Source organism: Sebastes fasciatus, chromosome 24, assembly GCF_043250625.1.
Source record: "Sebastes fasciatus isolate fSebFas1 chromosome 24, fSebFas1.pri, whole genome shotgun sequence".
NCBI classification, from domain to species: Eukaryota; Metazoa; Chordata; class Actinopteri; order Perciformes; family Sebastidae; genus Sebastes; species Sebastes fasciatus.
Window position 1 is genome coordinate 3498919 of NC_133818.1, and position 14561 is coordinate 3513479.

General features: G+C 43.7%; 1 long non-coding RNA gene across 1 annotated transcript in view; it reads right to left on the bottom strand.

The window, feature by feature from the left end:
- Nucleotides 1-14561, bottom strand: part of LOC141762754 (uncharacterized) — a 52437-nt gene that overhangs the window by 30903 nt on the left and 6973 nt on the right. The window contains exon 3 of the long non-coding RNA XR_012592888.1: nt 4963-5189. This is a non-coding gene — a long non-coding RNA (uncharacterized LOC141762754). The remainder of the gene's footprint in view (nt 1-4962; nt 5190-14561) is intronic.

Sequence of the window (14561 nt, forward strand, 5' to 3'; positions counted from 1 at the left end):
TGAAAGTTGAAATAATTCGCTTGTAAAATTCAAAGCTGCCGTCAGCCGACCGCGGTGTTACATGGTCACATGTTCCTGCTCCGTGTCAATGAGGACGCCCTCTGACTCAACCTGCTGCTGCCCCGCTGCCCTCGAGCAAGGCTTTTGACCCCAGGCTGCTGTGTGTCCAGCAGCAGAGGACTGGCCGGCTTCCAGCTGGAATAAACAGCACGAGATGAAAATACTGATGTGCCTTAAACCCTTGGATGATTTGATGCTTTTAAAACTGACTTTACATCAGAGAGAAGTTTGGATTATTAGACCTGTTTCTCACTTCAAAAGGAAATACTTTTATATATCTTTTAACTTGATGAGCCGGGGTGCTCTGAGCGTTGCATATTTACACGGATGCGTTTACATTGCACTCAGTACAGACTACACGGTGTACAAATGACACGCCAAAAACAAGAACGGCGTTGTTATGGCACGTGAAATGCCTTTTGAATTGTCGTGTCATTCATACGCTTTTTCATGCGACCGGGCTGCTATATTCATCAGCAGTTTTCTCACTTATCGAGATAAATCTGTTGACGTGCATCTCCATCTTCAGATCAGTTGTCATGGAGATGGATGCTGATAAATGCAGATATAATTGTTGATAAATATATTAATGATCTTAAATCTGCTTGCAACTACTTTAAGTGTTATAAAGCATTTATTAAGTGTTTTTATAATACTTATAAATGCTAAATAAGGGGGAGGGGCGGTCAAGTGAAGTGTTACCACGGATTAAAATGCAGACCTGCCCTTTAAAGTCTGCCTTTTTTACATGCTGGCTCACACATTTCCTCTGTAATCTCACCCACAGTGCTGCCACCCAGTGCAGACTGCCGTCAACAGCAGCCGTCTCTCTGCAGCCAGCCACTCACTTCCTGTCATGGAAACAGATAACACCCTGGACATGTGTTTTAGTTAGCAACAAGAAGACTGTTTTATAAGCAGCCACTTTACACCAACTCCTCATTTCTCTGAGAAAAGGAGGGAAAAAAGCTGCCAGGCGCTACAGACAGTTTATTTTTTCTGCCTATAAGCCATAATGAGGTTGTGCCCTGGGGAATCAGTCGAGCGGAATGTTATTAATGCCTCAAAAAAGGAGGAAAAAATCCTCGGCACCTTCTGCGGCATAAAGGCAGGAAAAGACTGTCAAACAATTAAAGTGAAGTGAATTCCCTGAGATGGAGGGGGAACGGAGAGAGAGAAAGAAAAAAGAAAAACAAGTGGACAGGCCTGGAAACGGGTGTGAGGACGAGGAGAGAAAACGATGAGCTCAGCTTTAGTTTAATCAGCGGTGTGAAAGCTATCTAAAGACCTGGATGTTTTTCCTCTGAGGGTGCACGAGAGGTCAGGAGTCACTACATTTAAGTCTGTGTCCAACTGTCTCTTTTCACCTGCCTTTCACAGCAGACACATCTTCTACCGGGAGGACGCTTTCTTGATGTTGAGAACTAAAACCTGAAAACAACCCTAAACTAAACAGCTTACGTCGGATAAGAAACCCTTTAGGAACTGTATGGTGTTCAACCCAGTGAGAGCTTCAATGCAAGTCAATCATACCCCAGTACAGCATGTGTTAAAACACACTTTGTATCCTCATACCTGCTGAAACCAAAGGCCAATCAGGACGTTACACAACATTTAAAAAAAAATCTACGCTTCCATATTTTGACATGCAGTATTATGTATATCAACATCTTCTGCATCTTTGAAATCCAAAATCATCTGTAGGTGCAACTTGTATTTGTGCATCCGAGTCTATGAGTCTTTCTGCAAACATTTGATCAAGCCACAATGAAAAAAAAACCACAACGCGAATGCAAAAGCCACAATGTGAATGCAAGAGCCACAACGCTGTTTGTATTCGTTCGACCCTTCTCAGCCACCATACTTCCTCCTGCAATCTGCAGCGTGCACGACTGAGACAACAGGTAGCAGATTACGAGAGAGGAAAGAAGCACACGTGTGCATGTGAAATCGGTAAAGTAAGATCCGATGAGGAGCAGATAAGTCACGTGCTCGCCCTGCACTGGAGGTGATAGATCCATAAATGGGTCGGCTCATATCTTCTTCTAAGTTTTCACCTTCATTCTGTTTAATTCACGTTCATTCATTTTAATTCCACATCATGACATTTCACCAAAAAGCTCAAGCAGGCAGGGTCTTGCTCAAGGGCATGTCAGCAGGGATGGACACCGAGGACACATTTAAATTGGCCTTCAGCAGCTGAAATCCAATCTTCTGTGTCCCGTCCCTGTAGGCCGTGTTAGAGCCACAGAGCTACAATACAGAGGTGTGTGACACATTTTCATCTCCATTCAAAGAAACCAGATTCAATCTGCTCAGCTCCATCCTCCCGGCCCGGCCTCCATTGTTTCTCCTGATGTGTCAGGGCGACATCCTCGGCGGAAGACGCTGTCACCGTCAAAGCTCGGTGGCCCCGGCGGGTCGAGACCCCGCGAGCGCCGCACCTCATTGTCTGTCCTCACCTTTGTGTCTTTGTGTCTTCATGGACTGTCGCGTCGGCGGGTTGTTCAGACGTGACCGCTCGACAAACGCAGTTCCCACAGGAAGTCAAGAGGGGGGAGAAAAGATGCAGGGGAAGCATATCAAACGAGGAGAGGTGAGCGCCTGTGACACTTCAGCAGCTGAACTGCAGCTGGTGAGTTTAAAAAAAGAAAAGAGAGTCTCTGTCTCCAGCATACAGTACCACGGCCTATTTGAGCTATTGTAGGTACAATAAATAAATATAATTACGGAGCTGGGGGGGGATATTGCAAGAAAAACCTCAGAATTTACAAGAAACAATTTGGATATTTATTATTATGAAGTTTATAAAGTCATAAATTTGATTGATTTTACTTGAAAGGCCAGGTAGCAATAAAATAACAGCCTTTTTGATCCTCCTTAAATTCAGTTTGTTGTCTCTCTCGCGGTCCCTCCATCTGTATCTAAAACTCAGTCAGGTGGTCAGATGTGGTAGAAAACTGCATTCATCTGCATCCAAAGCGGAGCACAAACTAGGCCAAAGACAACAGTCACTGAAGTGAATTTTGTCCTGAGCGCTCTTGTTTTGAGGATCCGTACTGGGGCCTCGCTCGTCACACCCATCACCTCTGATATGCTGACAATCCCCTCATTAATTTGAACAGTGCAGCCGGGTTTGAAACACGAGAACCCTTCAGCCATTTCCCTAATGGTCTGCGAGCCGGCCGACCCGGGCGCAGCCGAGCGCTCGCCTCCGTGGCGGAGCAGGGATGGTGTTAGAGGTCCTTTCACTGCGAGCTGAGCAGCCATGATGGCTAACCACCACACCAGAGGCCCCTTTGTTTCGCTTTTTTCTCACCCCAACACTTTACAAACAGCTACGCCTGTCACAGTCCGACATCAGGGTTCAGTGGTCTGTCAACATTTACCAGCAGATAAAGACAGAGAGGGGAGAAATCTCAGCCCTGGAGAGCACAACGCTCCGTCCACACACTGTATGTCTGAGAGAGAAAGAGTGTGTGAAAAGATACAGTGCCAGTACTTATGTGTCTTTTCTCAGTGACAGCAGCCAAACAGAGAACACTCAAGCGGCGAGGAAGACGGCGAGTACATTAGAGCCCCCCGTCGATGAAAAGTGACGATGTAGAGCTCTGACAAAGAGGAGCCGGATCGCGCCTCCCCCGGGCTCCGAGCGAGCTGCAGCTCCTTCTTGGCCCTGTGGGTCTGTTGCTCTGTTTAGAGGAGAAGAGGGCTATCACAGGCTTCGCCGGCTTAGATGTGTCTGAGACAGAAGCCGGGGCAAAGATTCGGTTCGAGTTCGCCCCGACTAATAAACAACGAGGGGATTCGACAGCACAAAACAAGCTTTGAAACAGTCGGGGAGCGAGGACGCAGCATTGAGGGGGGTTTTCATCTATTTCCAACTAATGATCTACCTACAAGAACATACATTTCTTCACTGTCACTGTTTGCTGGGAAATTTGTTTGCTAATTGGTCCACAGATGACGAAGAGCTCAACTCTTTCTCTGAAGTTTGTCAAAGCAAAACACAAATATCTGCTTCAAACGGCGCACTTTACACCGCCGCCCCGCTGTCGAGGTTCAGAGAATGATTCAAGGGGAAACGGTCATAATTAGGTCGCACTGAATGAAACGTACATATCAAAATGTGAGCTGGAGATGATGCCGATAGATTATTGCCCAAAACAAGAAACGTAATGAATCGAGCTGAAGGGACTCAACTTTGTGTCAACAGTTTGGCCTTTGACATGACGATGCCTCCGTGCAAGAAGAAAGTTAAACAGAACTACTGACAGATTGAAGGAGAAGTACACATGGACATGTAGGCTGTATACGTGTGGGTCTGCAGATGAATATTGATGCATGTATGTGTTAAATCTGTACATGTGGAAGGGTGCATGCCTCTTTTCGTGCATATGCATATACAGTATACTGTACATGTATAGAAAAACTAGAAAAGGGTGTTAGGTACAAATATCTGGAAGGTTTTGTACACTGTTATATTGCATTTTTCCAAATTAAAAGGGGGAACCACAAAACTGCACTAGTTATTTTTACACAAATAGTGAAGAGAAAGGATGAATGTTAATTCATGTTATTTCAAATGTTAATGTAGGAGAAGAGGAGGCAGGACGCAGCAGGGCTGATGGGTAACGTGGTCTTAAATAGGAGAAAACAAACACTACTGTTGGCACGAGGAAGTGTTTCTTTAAACGCAGTAACTTCTCATTGATGCAGCTCAGGTATCATTAATTCCTCCATTATGTGGGTTCTTTTTAAGCCATTTTCCCTTGATTATCATTCAACATGTCTTCAATGAGCAGCATTGTATTGTAAATTACAGGATCTTATCAGTTTAAGCACACCACTTTGTTTCCTAAATGTCACCTAATATCAGAGTGAAGCTCTTCAGACACTTACGGTACTCGGAGGAGGCGTGTGAGGTGCAGGTCACATGATTTAAGTAGTCTCCCCCATCATCTTCTGGTTTCCACATATGTGTCACCTGTCGGTGCAATTACAGTCGTCCGCAGGCCAGTCGATCCGGCCTGACTGCAGAAGACAAAAAGGCATCCGTCATCGCCGGTTGGCTGCGGTGTCGCGGTCGCTGCGATGTCACGGAGCTGACGTGACGGAGGTTCCTCTCCCTGCAGCGGGAACAAGACAGAGAATATCAGGGCCGGTTAATTATTAACTCAAATATCCAGTTTGATGCTTCTGATTCTGAAACTACATGGCAGATATTTTGGAAATCATCACCGGAAATCATGCACTTGTCCTCACTCATCATGCTTCAGACTTAACCTTTAATCCACTGGACATACATTTGACATAAAATGACAATAGATACCTGAAAATGATCTAAACCTATTTATATATATAACCTCATAGCTGTGAGATATTCCTGATTTCTGGTGTTACTCTGACTTTGCCGAGTAAAAACCAGAATCCCCAAAAATCTGACACTGATAATAAAACCCAATCCGGGTTTGAATCAGCTAAATTAATCAGATGATTCAATAAACATAAAGACTTAAGGCCATATTTAAACAATCTACAGCACATGGTCTATAGTGCATTTAGGGCATGTGCAACTCCACTTTTGCTAGTTAAGTGGCGCATAATCTGGTCGGAAAGTGAGGCGTAAGAGGTTGTATTTAGTCTCTTAATTAATCATAGGTGTGTGGGCATAACATGATTTAAACCAATGTCATGTCCCATTCCCTTTAAAAGTCAGCACCGGGCGCATTGCTATTTAAATGGTGGCTTCAGCAAATTGGAGAAGCGAGCGGTTTGCTGCAGGGAAAATGTTGTTTTTGAAAGGCTAAACAGCAACAAATATGGATTGAAGCAGAATATTACGTTAAATAAAAACCTAATCCAGTTCTACAAATCGTATAATATAATTAATATTAGTGTAGATTTAGAATGTCAACATTATGAATGAAGCTTCGAACTATTCGGCACGGCCCGAGAGTTGTCTTATATTGATGAGTTTTATATGCTGTTTACTGATTAGGAGGGCACATTGTTTACTATTTGTCGCTGTTAATTGACAGGGGGTGCTGAATCCCGAGGCTGCATTACGCACAGGCTTGAAGCCGGGCAATGCCAGAGAGGTGGTGCATAACGCACGAAGACAACAGCCTCAAAAAACGCCCGCAAAGTTTGAAGTAGCCTACGTCTACACTCGCACACACAGAGGGCAGAGACGTTTGTGCACTGTCCACATGAGGCGTAAAAACAGCACTCATGGACTCATCATGAGTCATGTGTGACAGAGGATTTTGTGTTTTCCTTCACATAAATAAAACCATTTCCACCTTAAAATTGGTGCATGAAAATTCACCAGAATGAGTGTTTGACGCTGATGATGCATCTTACTATCTGAATAATGCAGCCTTTAAAAAGCAGGAAAACACTGGGCCATTGACTTTAGACCAGGTTTTTGTTGGTCAACGGCGCTTTCTGCTGCCTCAAGATCAGTATGCGCCAACACCCACATTTGCTACTTACACAACGAGGGCGCTGGGCGTGAAAATGACAACTGCGTCGGCCTGAAACTAGCAATGACAGTCGCGCTGTGCAACGGGTGTAAGATAGGGCCCTTAGATTTGACTTAGTTTTTCTGAATTACTGTATGATTTAGTGGAGAGTTTCAGAGTCCAATGATCGCCAAAATGCCAGTTAAAAAAAAGATATTTAGGTATAGAGACACCACTATAGAAAGAGTATCCAGACATATGTGCTTTATGAATGCCGTTTCCCTCATACGGTCCCACTGTCAGCGGTATAATTTAGTGTCGGAGACGGAGCCGCTGTCTGAGCAGCTCAGTCAGCTGAACTCTGCTGGAATGTGATGGAGGAACCAGGTTGGGTTTCATGAGCAGGTGTCTGTTGTTTTTCTCCCTCGTGTTTCTCACACTGTTTCACCACCTGTTCTCATCTCCACTCCTTCCCAGGTTTTTTTTTCTCCTCTCTGTGAGGGCTTTACAGACCTCAGAGAACAGGGTGTGCATACATTTAGGTTGGACTATTACTGTATCAGGTAACGAGAGGAGGAGATGCATCGTTTTTACTTTTGAAAATAGATATATGCATTATTTTTCTGTCTCAATTAAGGATTCACATTAACACAGGGCCAACGTACACTAAGCTGTTTCTCCTTTTAAAGAAAGAAAGGTCTTTTTTCTCAGTGCATTCTCAGGACAAGGATTAGTTTACAAACACAATCGGACATGCAGCAGTAAACATTTCTACTAATACAGCTTTGGAAAAGAAGATATTTAGGTCCAGTTCTAGTTTCATATTTGGAGCATTTGCCCAAAAGCAAAATAAAATATGTGATGCTGTGATGCATTCAATGACCTGTACACCCAAATTGTTTATGAAAAGCTGAAGGTGTTTCAGTAAGGAAACATCTCAATGCATGTCTTTAACTTACATAATACAAATATTCTAATCTCATAAAGTAGGGGTTCCCAACCTGGGGTCTGGGCCCCTCTTAGGGGGGCGCCAAAGATCACAGGGGGTGCACCAGGATTTTTCGGATTTGCTCATTTATAACTAAAATAAAATCATAACAACACACTTACTGGTTAATTTATACAAAAAATAAAACTATTTAAAAATATATACAGTATATTTTTTTGCTACTTAGAAGCAAAATCTAAAGAAATATTCAGTTTCAATCCATATTTGTTGGTGTTTAGCCTTTAAAAAGCAACATTTTCACTGCGAAAATCGTCCAAAAAGCCTATTTGCTCTCCTGCTTGACGCATCTGTTTTAACGGGGCAGTCTAGCAGCAATCTAACAACACCATAAATTACATTTATTTAACCACAATAACAAAAATTTCGGCTATTTTGGCTCAAACACTATTATAGTAAAAAAATTGTTTTCGTCTCTGCGTCGTAGCACCTGCCACTATGCTAATAATGTTGTAATATTGATTTCCATAACATTTACTGTAGATGAGGAGATATTTCTTGTATTTCTGGAAGAGACAGTGTTTCAGGTTATGACAGGAGATGGAGGAGTGAGAGCGAGGTGGAAGAAGAAGGAAAAAAAGCATTTGTGATTGTCGGCGTGTCCGCCAGTGTTCCCCCTCTCTGCTTCGACACACTTTTCCATGTCGCGGGTGCGGCGTTACACTTGTCAATGTATTTGTTCAAGCAACTCGGCCGCCGGTCCCTGCGAGGGCTGTGCACCGCTGCCTCCTCTCTCCCCCACGTCTCTTTTTTAAAAAGCTGTGGCTCTTGCTTGAATGCTCTCTGTGTCCATGCCCAGTGCCCTAATCCAGGGCCTGCTCTTCCTCTAAGCAGGGAGTTAACTTAATCCCTCTCATTTAGGCAGCTGCACTGCCGGGGAACTATGGGAAAAAAAAAAAAAGTTATAACTCTGTGACAGACACTTTCAGCTGTTGTGACGGCACCTCCCCGATTCAGCTGCCTTAACATGCAACTCTCACTCTCGGCCCGGTATTTTAATTTGGCTGTGAATAATGCATGCAGGGCGGTGAGCATGGAAAGCATAGAGGGAGGTATGCATGGCTGGGGTGATAGCTGTGTGACTGAAGACAGAGCAAGCTGTACAACACTGACTGGCATCTCTGTGCAGGACGAGCTGACTGCCAATAGTAAATATGCTGTGAATGTAAATGGTCATTCCCAAAGACACCAGCAGACATCAGTGTGACAGAGAGAGTCCCCTGTGATGAGGAAGTGATTGTCAAACACTTGAATCGTACGGATGCAACAGTCCGTCTTTAATTTCCTTAAAGCTCCTATGAGGAATTTTCATTTTGTGTTGATTTTGGCGGTCCCTGTGGACAAAAGCGGTAGTGTTTTCGAGCACCAAAGTCCCTTTAGACCTTGTCTCTCATTTGAGTGCAGCAGGGTCTGACAGACCTCCAGCCGGAGCTCTGACTGCAGGTGGAAGGCGGCAGCGAAGCTGGATCTGGGTCTGACCGCGGCAGGCTGGTCGCCGCTGGAGTCTGAGCGGAGTTTCTGGTGAACATGCATGATCTTTGTCTGATTTTGCACGAAATCAGACCCGGTGGCACCGATGACAAACATTGTCAACTAATCAACTATGGATCAATCTTTTCTCTGATGGTCTCGTTTACTTTGAGACTTTAAACTGAGACTGTTTCATCACCAGTTAAAAGTTGCTCTTACCAAATTTGATTAGCTGAAAGATTGTTTAGAAGTGGAAAAAAAAGAAATGTGCTTATTTTGTCTGGCCAACGAAGCTAAAAGCCAAAGCGATATAATTATTATAATTATTACTAATGATCTCGTTGGAGAAGCTGGAACAAGAGCATGTCAGAGATTAATTTTCTGTAAACATTTCTGCATTTCTAACAAACGTCTGACAACAGCTGACAAAAGCCACATCCAGTAACTGTTAACATGAAACACACCATGTTTTCTGGTGCTTTAACCTTTGCAGAGAGTATCAACTTTTTCTCCTCCCTATGAAACATCTTCACACCTCTGCACTTCACTATGTAGAACTTCTCATTAAAACGGCCGGCGGAGGTCAGAAAACACAATTTACTATTTCTGCAAACATCTGAGCTACTTATCCGTGAAATTTCCAACCTCACAAAGACAATTCAGAGAGCGTCAACTCCGGTCAGCACAAGTAGCTGCCTCCTTTATCTTTCGCCCACATCTGGCTCTTCCAGCCTGCTGAACATGTGTAATGGGCCTCGATTAGAGAGCAGGACAGACACGGTAATAAGCTCTGGAACCTTGTCAAGAGAGAGGTCAAATCACAAGACAAATAAATAGGAAATTGCTCCCTGCGAGCCTTCTCACTGTCACCACTTGCTTGTTACCTTGAGCACTAAAAAGGTATTTACCCGCCTCCCTCCCCGCTGTTTAAACAGGCCGCCGCGCTGCTCTGTGGGGCTTAATTGCACTTCGGTCTCAGGAGTTCACTTGGTGAAGTGCAGGTGCAGCATCCAAGAAAAATAATTGAACAAACAATTATAATGTGTTCCCACACTGCCGGTTAGAGACAGAGCAGCTACAGGCAGTCCAAAATATATCACTGTAGGAGTGTTGAAATGCTGCAAAGATCTATGGAGGACTGGTGTGTATTCTGGCAGCGAGCGACCCTCCGCCCTGGGAAAGAATCTGAACCGTCCCTGCAAACATTCACAGCCTCTCCCGGTGTCTTTCCGTCCACGAAAACAAAAGGCAGCGTTCCTGTCTGCTGCACCTCGTGACAGGAAACAAACGCCACCTCAGGACATCAACACGTCCAGGGCCTCAGCGCCTCGGCGGTGGAAAAGATCCCAAACCCAAACACGCAGCAGAGACCCGACCGGCGCTTCGATGTGCTCGTCACTCGGCGGAGCTCTTTGTTTTCGGCTCGTCCCATTGTTCCTCTGATTGTTTTTGTTAGATGACACCCGGTACGTCTTCACTGTCACTGGATTATTATTACAGGACAGCTTCAGCTGGTGGAAAATGTTGAGCTTTAAGAAAACATCAGCAGAAGTAGATCATTGTCAGAATTAGTAAGGGGTTTTCTGCAAATACTGCAAATGTGAGAATGAGGGCTAACTGTTTCCCTCCGTTTCCAGTCTTTATGCTAAGCTAACAGACATGAGAGTGGTATCAATCTTCTCATCTAACTCTCAGCCAGAGAGCAAAATCACTCTGTGATAATAAAATGTATTTAGAAGCAGCTTATTAATGATGAATTCACCTCATAAATCACGCCACATGGCTCCGTTGCTGTGACGTTTTCTATAGAAACTCTTCCATCTTCTTTGCATTTCCAAAAGCTTCTTGGAAATTCATGTTGGTACTAATCACAGACTGTATATAAGAAGTGGACGTCACCCATTGGTTTGTGGACAGCCGTTTTGAAGCTTCGAGTTCGGCATTTTGTCAATCACAAGGTAGCCCCGCCCTAAAGCATCCCCTGTTTATGGTCTGTAGGACTCTAAATGGGACCATAATTTACTAAATGAACATCATGCTGTATTGAAGAAGACTTGAAACTAGAGATTGAGACCATAAACTCATGTTTACAATGTTTACTAAGGTAATAAATCAAGTGAGAAGTAAGCTCATTTTCTCATAGACTTCTATCAGACTTCTTTTTGCAACCACAGGAGTCGCCCCCTGCTGGCTGTTAGAAAGAATGCAGGTTTAAGGCACTTCAGCGTTGGCTTCACTTCTCAGACGCGGGGTTGCTCACTGCTACTAATCCATACATGCCTTTACTTGTTTCTTCGTTTCTCTCTTTTACAAAATTGTTTGCAAGCAAGAAAAAGTTTAAAACTCTCATTTAAACATTTCTGAGCTCTCTGGAGGCCTTAACTTCTGAAACGGCAAAACATTTTAGACGGCACATTTGGGTTTTTTGCCACATTTTGAAAAAAGGAACACCAGGTTATGTGTTCAAACTGTTTTGGAAGCGAAATCTTCAAATGAATCAAGTTCTCGTTTGCTCAATCAATCTGATTTCCACTCCGCCGGCCTCCCCGAGGAATTCTTCTTCCATGCAGGAGGACTTCAGTTATGGCTGCTCTCTGTCTTCCTCTCCTCCTCTCGTTCTCCTCTCGCTGTTCTTCCAGAGATGCGTCGTTGTTGGCAGTGCTTATGTAATAACAGATGGAAGCTAGAAATTAACACGTCTTGCCTCTCTCGTTATTCTCCTCTCTCCATTTATTTTTAATGCTGTGAGCACGAGCGTCTCTCGTTCTCTCTGTCTGTCTCTCCCTGTGTGTGTGTGTGTGTGTGTGTGTGACCCCGGCAGGCCAGCAGCACCTGTCAGGAGTGTATCCACCGTGGTTGCGTGCCTAATTAGCACACAAGGAATTTGGTGGCACGAATCGCGCGGCATCGATGGGAAGAAAAGAGTGTGGGGTGCAATTAGGATTTGTTGGCATGTACAGAACACACAGCGAAGAATCAAACAAGAAGGAGGAGGAGGAGGAGGAAGAGGAAGAGAGGTTGGGGTGCGTTGGTGTAGGAGTGGAGAGATGCATGTGTGGCCTGATATTACTCTACTGTACTTTTTTTTCTTCACTTTAAAAGATGGGAGAGAAGCGTTTGAATGCATAAAAAAATTGGACTTCTGTTTGAATTTGAAATTTGCTGAAATTTCACATATTGTAAAAATCAATGCTGTAAAATCCAAACAACTCTGCATATGACAACAAAGAGTGAAAGTGTATAGTTTAAGGACAGGTGGGGACGACTGGACCTGGTTCCATTTCAATACTGAGTTAAAACTTGAAGCTAACATGGATCAAACTGTCAGTAGGGCTGCACAATTAATCGTGATCAAGACTTTGGCTAACCACAATTAAATGAACACGATCCACTATGATACGGGCGTTTAAAATGCTCCACTCACAGAAAGCTCTGCTGCATATCAAATCAAGCGCTTCCTAAACTAACAGCCAGTCACCACGGGGCAATAGTGAAGTTTTGGCTTCACTTTTTGGGGGCTGTGATGCCCAACTTTCCCGAATGTTGTGGCTGCAGTCCAAACTAGAGGAGTAAAATACTCTATATTACTTGCTTTGCCCGTCTGCTCTCTGTCATACGACAGAACAAATTGAAATGCACTGAATTCAGGTGAAGAAGAACCTTAATATAAGTCTTATTTTGATGCAAAGATTTGTTAATTAGCAGGAATTTAGCACAACAGAAACGTGAAAGCAGTGCTCTGTTGATTTAATTTTTCATAAAAGGTTTTGGAACAATTTTATTTTGCTTCTGGAGATGAACTGTGTATAAGGACCAGTCATATTTTGGTGCAAAGATTTGTTTTATTTAAATGTGAAATTGCAATAAAAATATTTTGTCCCAAAAATGTAGGAATAATCGTGATTAATAATTGTAATTATCCTTTTGGCCATAATCGTGCAGCCCTTACTGTCAGTAGCTGAAGTGAACCAGAGGCTAGGACTGGGTATTGTTTAAAAAATTATGATAGCAGTGAGGGATGTCACAATACCAGAAAATTAGTAGCCGACACCAGTACCAGTGAAATTGCGCGATTCTTTATACCCAATACGATACCACAACAAAAAACAATAAATCCCATGTACTTCAACATACTCTCCTTTATCACCATTTGCATACTAGTTGTGAATTAATTATTAATCCGTGATGATCCGCATCAGGTTTCTCGCCAAAAACGACATTTTACAATTACATTTGAACACATCCTGATAACGTTATAATTTTGCCTCATTTTTACGGAATAGAGCTTGAAGGCACCATAATGTAACCTCCATAGGTTAGCTGTTATCTCTGTTATTTAGACAGCCAGGACTGTGCTGCCCATCGGCTGCTAATAGCTAACGTTAACTAGCTCTCCTCCTGCTGATTTCAACACGGAAATCTAATTTGTTGTTCACAATTCAGCATTATGAGGGATATTTGTTATCATGCCCAGGATGACGGGACACCATTAGGCTCAAGCGGCTGGAACAGACAGTCAAACAAAAACATCATGTCAACCTCTGTGTTGAGGCTAATGAAGCTCTCTCGTCTGCATTTCAACATCATCTTCACCTTCCTCTGAAAACCTCTTCTAAAAACACACATCTCCTCGTGTGGATCTGACACTGCAGATCATTTTCTGCTGCCACTCAGAGTTTGACGAATAAAGGAAAGTTTAAGGGGATTTTTTGAACGAGGGAAGAAGAAGAAGTAACAGATAAAGAATTCATAGGTTACATCTTTTAGTGTCGCCACAAAAGGCTCCAATGCCAACAACCGCCCATACTTTGATGACGCCGTAATGACCAATCAGCGCCTGAACAAAGTGTGAAGTTCTGAGCTCTTGAGGAAGAGGGAAAAGGGCCGGGAGGCGGCTGCTGGAAGCGATTGTGTCGAGGTTTAACTTTGTGTCCACCACATGATTTATTTATCAACACGACGGCCGTTTTCATGGTTAGATTGGGGCGACGGGGGGGCTGCTGGGAAGTTAAAAAGAGTTGAGGGAGCTACAAGGAGCATACATGACCTCAGTTTGACGAGAGGGAATCAAAAAGATCACGATAGCTCTTGTGCCCACAACACTGAAAGGGAACAAATGGCTCTTTAATATTTCCATGCATACTAAAAGAAAAAAAATCATGAGGACGGTGATGAATAAAACAAAAAGAAGCAACAAGAAAGGGCTGCAGCGGCGGCGTCTTTGTGAGGCAGAGAGGAAATATGCGCCTTGTCAAAAGCCGTCGTCTTTTTATCTAATGGGTGCGGCGGCTGTAATGCATCCATGTGGCCCTCACTTTAATAATTGAACAGACATCGGGGCGGCACCTGCTGGGAGCCCAAATCATTGTCGCAGCTTTGAACAAACCGCTGTGACATTACGGCATCAGGCAGCGCCGAGAAATACAGACAGAGGGGAAGAGGAAGAGAGAAAAAAAAAGGATGCATTCGAGGCGGTGAACATGGCCTGAGGCTACGGAGTAATGAGCACATCTCCATGGAGGCTTCACGCTTTCACTATTTGAAAATTGTTTCTTGTC